The 5,247-nt window shown below is 41.7% G+C and overlaps 1 long non-coding RNA gene across 1 annotated transcript in view; it reads right to left on the bottom strand.

Annotated features, from left to right (window-relative positions):
* The window catches only part of LOC132010083 (uncharacterized), a 17,660-nt gene extending 16,658 nt beyond the window's left edge, over positions 1 to 1,002 (bottom strand). The window contains exon 1 of the long non-coding RNA XR_009402143.1: positions 785 to 1,002. This is a non-coding gene — a long non-coding RNA (uncharacterized LOC132010083). The remainder of the gene's footprint in view (positions 1 to 784) is intronic.
* Positions 1,003 to 5,247: the final 4,245 nt, after the last annotated feature.

The following is a 5,247-nucleotide window of genomic DNA, read 5'->3' as shown; positions in this document are numbered from 1 at the left end:
TTGGCTTCCTTTCTCTGTGAAAGACATATTATATCGATCTCTATCTATACCTGTATCTGTATCCACATGTATTTCTATTCAGGGCAGAATTTGAATTTGTTTGAGGAAGACAGTATTTAGCACAGTCATTACGAAGAGACTCAGGTCTCACACAGAGCGCTCAATCTCTTAGGAAGAGGAAGTGACCAAGCCAGTAAATCAGGTGTGAGAGTGGCCAGAGTGCTAACAACGACTATGAAGAAAATCAGACCTGCCGCTCTGTTGTGGTGTGGTTCAGGTAAGTCAGGGGGATGGACAGTCAGAGCTCTTTAAAAAACATTACCCCAAATTTGCCTCCGGTTGGGGAAAAACTACTAATGGTAGTCTTGTCTTGTTTTGCCTTTTTATTAGTGACTTGGATGGCAACATGGAAAGCATGCTTATCATACTTGCCAATGTCACAAAGCTGATAAAGGTTGTTTGCTGACAGACCCAATGTCCAGAAAATTCCCGATAGGTGAGGAAAATACGTACAAATAAAATTTAATGACATTAAATAGACAACCAAGGAACATTAATTAAAATCAAGTAAGATGAAATCAATTGCATTTCTAACACACACGGACTGACCACTTTTTCTGGAAGAGGAAACATGATTTAGTAGGATGAGGAGGCAGCTAAGGAAATCAGCACCATATGGACTTGGAATGACACAGCGTTTTGTCCAAATTAAAGCTGGAAAGGGTACCACTCTGGGCTTGGGTTCTGATGCTACCCAAAGCATGAACAGATTATGAATACCCACCTTTCAGAGATGTTGAACCAGTAGGCCCCCAGAAGTGGCAGAAGACAAGGAAGGAGAGAGATCTGGAAGCTATGTGATGAGATAAGAATTCAGCATATCTGAGATGTTTATCCCGGGAAAGAGTCTTCAGGGAGCATGTGACCAGGATGGTCAGTTCTTTGAAAAGGAAGTCATGTGGCAGGCCGCTGTTATTACTTTGTCGGCCTCCAGAGGGCAGAAACAGGACCACTGGGGGAAAGTCGCCAGGAGGCAGGTGTCTGGACTTGGTGTAGATCTGGAGTTGCTGATAAAAGGCTGTCTCAGCAAGAAACATTTCCTCTTCCTGGTGGTGTTCGGATTGGGCTGGGTGCTTAGCTGTGGTGGACACGGGAACAAAGATCCTGCTTTGGGAGGAAGAGCAGGCCAAAAACCTTTAGCTCTCTATCAGCCCTATGATTTTCTGAGCCCTGGTCATCATACAGCTTCTACCTAAATGACTTCTGACAACTGTGGGATGGATATTCTTGGTTGAAATGACTTTAAAATATGTGTGTGTGTATGTATATATCTAAACCTATATCTATATCTATCTATATATATATCGAACTGTAATTTGTCCTTGTCTTGCCTTGAACAATAGTGAAGAAGGTGAAGCCACTGCCCTGACTGACTGCTCTTAGATGGTGTTGTTGACTGAACTGGCTGTCCTTTACTCTAGTTAGTATTCTAGTTAAATTCTGAACCCTCTTCAAAACAGGATTAATTGGCTTTTTGTCAATGCTCATATTGAAGCTGGTATCAGATCTGGCTCAGGACATCGGAACAAGAAGTAAATGCAAAGAGTTAATGCCCTCTATCTAAGGTCAAGATTGGGTTTCAAGATTAGAGACAAGACTGAGCCTGCTTGCGAGAATCTAGCAACCCTAGCTATGGGCAAAGAAAGGAAGGAAGGATATTGAGAACGAGAACCTGGCTAGGTCTTCTAGAGATACCACGTATTACCGGCTGTAGTGATCTGAGAAGTTCAAACTTGAACATTTTAGACTTAGAAAGGTATTCAGAGGTTTAATGGTTTGAGATATTTTTAGTGCTAGTTTTAAAACTCAATGCTTTCTGATATGTTAAAATTGCATTTCTTTTGTTATAAGGTATTTGAAATCAGGAAGTATCACTTTGAGGGTTTTTTTTATTTGTTTGTTTGTTTTTTATACACTCAGCCCACATTGATTGCACGTAAGTGGAAAGGCTTACAAGTCTATATTTTGTTACACACCTCAACTTCCAGGCATCTTCATTTGGATGTTAATTTTTGTATTTGAGCAAATCCTAAACTGCTTTTGGAGCAAAGTTATGACTATAGTTTCACAATTTAAGACCTTGGGTGGCCTGTGATTTGGGTTACCAAGACCATACGGTGTGACTCACTGCCTCTTATGGAGGCCCTCCTTGCTGTTTGCAGACCATCACCCTGGCTTAAGCCTATCATCTCCCACCAGGCTGGGGGTTCAGCCTTTCTGATGAGACGGCTTGTTCTACATCCTGCTTCCAGAACAGTCAGCTTTGAAACCTACTTCAATCACTCCATACCTCTATAACCTCATTGTATTATATTTAAATCCTTCAACATGTAGTTGAGAGCCCTCTCAAAGGTCCCATCTTTTTCCTTGAAGTTTCCAATTTCTGTTCTCTCAATTCCCTCCAGGAAAGACATTTTCATTCATCCATTAAAAGAGAACTGCTATTTATTTACACCTGCATCTTAGCTCTTTGAGGCTTTTAATTCTCAGGACCTGAACAGAAGGCAATATCACCATTTAACAAATAAATGTTTATTTAAATGTTTACTTAACAGAGGACTCAGAGAACTTTAATAACTTGCCCAACATCCCTGGCTTTTGTCCGATGATAATTTCTGTGCTCTTTGCGCTACACCGTGCTTCCTCTCATTTTGCAAACGTTTATTATGGTTTCTGGGCTGTGCCCCCAAAGGTGTAAGGTGTTAGGATAAGAAGATAAATGAAACACTGAGATCACATATATGAACATATATTTAAATTTTTAAGGGGTTTTTGTATACATTGATTCTTCTTCAGTAGAACAAAATCAGTCTACTGCAAGAAGTAGGTAGAAATAACTGAAATCTGGAGTGAATCAGGGGTGTGCAAAAAGAAATAAGATTCAAGTATTTGCTGATTTAGGACCAAAAAAAAAAAAAAAAGGAATACTGAGAAATAGCTCCTTTCTTTTTGGAATTTAAATTTGGTTTTGGAGCTGTGTGGAATAATAGTGAGTGCAGGCAAATAAAAGGCCTCCCGTCCTAATTGGCTTCTTTCACCAAATGTCTCCAAAGGGGCTCTTGAAGCCATCTTTCTATTATTTATTTATTTATTTTATTATTATTTTTAAAAAAGATTTAATTTATTTGTCAGAGAGAGAGAGAGAGAGAGAGCATGAGCTGGAGGAGTGGCATGCAGAGGGATAAGCAGGCTCCCTGCTGAGCAAAGAACCTGGATATGGGACTTGATTCCAGAACGTTGGAATCGTCACCTGAGCTGAAGGCAGACAACACTAAACCGACTGCGCCACGCAGGCACCATGAAGCCATCTTTCTAAAACATGATTCCAGTCCTGAGTGATAGTCCTGCATGGGAAGGGGAAAAATAGGAAAAGCAGTGTCTCCCCAGTTCCCACCTCAGTTTTTCCAGCTTCGCTTAGAGCTATACCCTTCAGCCCCACTGAACTCCCAAGACTTCGAAGCACACCTCTGTCCTTGTGTGTCCGATGATGCTTTTACTCTGTCTGGAGGGTTCTGTCTTCCTCTTCCTTATCCTGGGATGATTTCCTCATCTTTGAGCTTTAGCTAAAATCACTCCCTCCTGCCCCACACAGTCTCATAGCTCTTTTCCCCAGAAGCTCATAATTCTTTTCAGTTCTTCTCACATTTCTCTGAAACTACTATTTACATCCTCCACTTGATTGGGTCTTGTTCATTTTTTTTTTTTTTAAAGATTTTATTTATTTATTTGACAGAAATTACAAGTACTCTGAGAGGCAGGCAGAGAGAGAGAGAGAGAAGGAAGCAGGCTCCCTGCTGAGCAGAGAGCCCGTCGCGGGACTCCATCCCAGGACCCCGAGATCATGACCCGAGCCGAAGGCAGCGGCTTAACCCACTGAGCCACCCAGGCGCCCATCATTTTTTGTATCCCCAGCATCCACCTAATATTCTGCTCTGGATAAAGTAACCTTTATATATGTTTGTTGAATGAATTAATTGTAAAGTATGTGGAAGAATCCGAATGAGTAGATAAACTGGCAAACTTCAGAGGACACAAGGTTAGAGTCAAGTGTGGAAGGACAGGCTTGGCAAAGGTGCTTAAAAGTAGACAAGAGAAATTGAGAAGACTCAGGGTAGTTGCTTGCCCTGAAATTTCGGCTCTCTGCCAGGTTCAAGAAAACTCATTAACAGGAAATCTGGACACAGCTTTTTTCTTTCTTCTCCCTTCTCCTTGTCCCACACCCCTTCCCTTCTTCAACAGGCAATTGTGACGCTAGTTCCATCTCTCTACATCTCTGAGCTAAGATCTGAGTGCTACAACAGCTCTTAAACGTTTTTCATCTCCGTATTCTTGTATGTTTTTCTGGCTTTAATACAGTACTCTGTATATTAACTTTATCTGATAGATGATTGTTCTTTTTTAAGTCAATGAAAGTAATGCATTGCCTCTGGTCACTACTGAGTACTGCTTTGTGACCAACAGTTGAATGTGGAATGGAATTATTTAGGATACCTGGGAAGGTAAGGGGAGAAGGGGCCTCTGTGGGAGAACTTCTGCCTTCTTGCCCCCTGGATGATTTGAGGGATGGTATAGGAGGCAGCCTGTTAACCATTTTGAGCCTCTACAACAGGAATCCATTACATTTAACTACTATAAGCTTAACAGTTATCTAGTGAATCACATTATGCACGATGCTATGTTTGACCTTACAGAAATAAAGATACAAATACCGACCAGTTTCTGCCCTGTGAGTTCATACTGGGTACCGAAAGAGGGAAATAGACATTTTGACTTTGGTGTCATAAAATCTGCTCACGCTACGTTAGTTGCGTGGGAACAAGTGCTGTGGGAAATAGACAAACCGAGTGACAAAATAGCTCACAAGGTTGTGGGGATTTAAAAAAGATGTGTGAATGAAAAAAACGTCAGTCTTAGTTCTATTACTCAGCAAACACTGCATTTGTATTGGTGTTTGGCGATCTTTTGCAGAACCTGCAGCCCTCGTCTCTTAGGAGCTGCTAGTTCCCCTAAGCCTCAGACTTCTTTAGTCTGGCTGAATCAAAGAGAGTTTCTCCTCAGCTGTGCAGGCCTGGGAGCAAAGGAGGCTCCCAGTCCCGGAAAGTTGAGACTTTTTTTTTTTGGCGGCGGTTTTACTCTGTAGTTTACGGCAGTGGGCGGGCCCCAAATCCCCATGTGGTCCCGACATCA

This window comes from Mustela nigripes, chromosome 2 (genome assembly GCF_022355385.1).
Source record: "Mustela nigripes isolate SB6536 chromosome 2, MUSNIG.SB6536, whole genome shotgun sequence".
NCBI lineage: Eukaryota > Metazoa > Chordata > Mammalia > Carnivora > Mustelidae > Mustela > Mustela nigripes.
The sequence above is the reverse complement of the archived record's forward strand: the minus strand, read 5'-3'. Positions and strand labels throughout refer to the sequence as shown.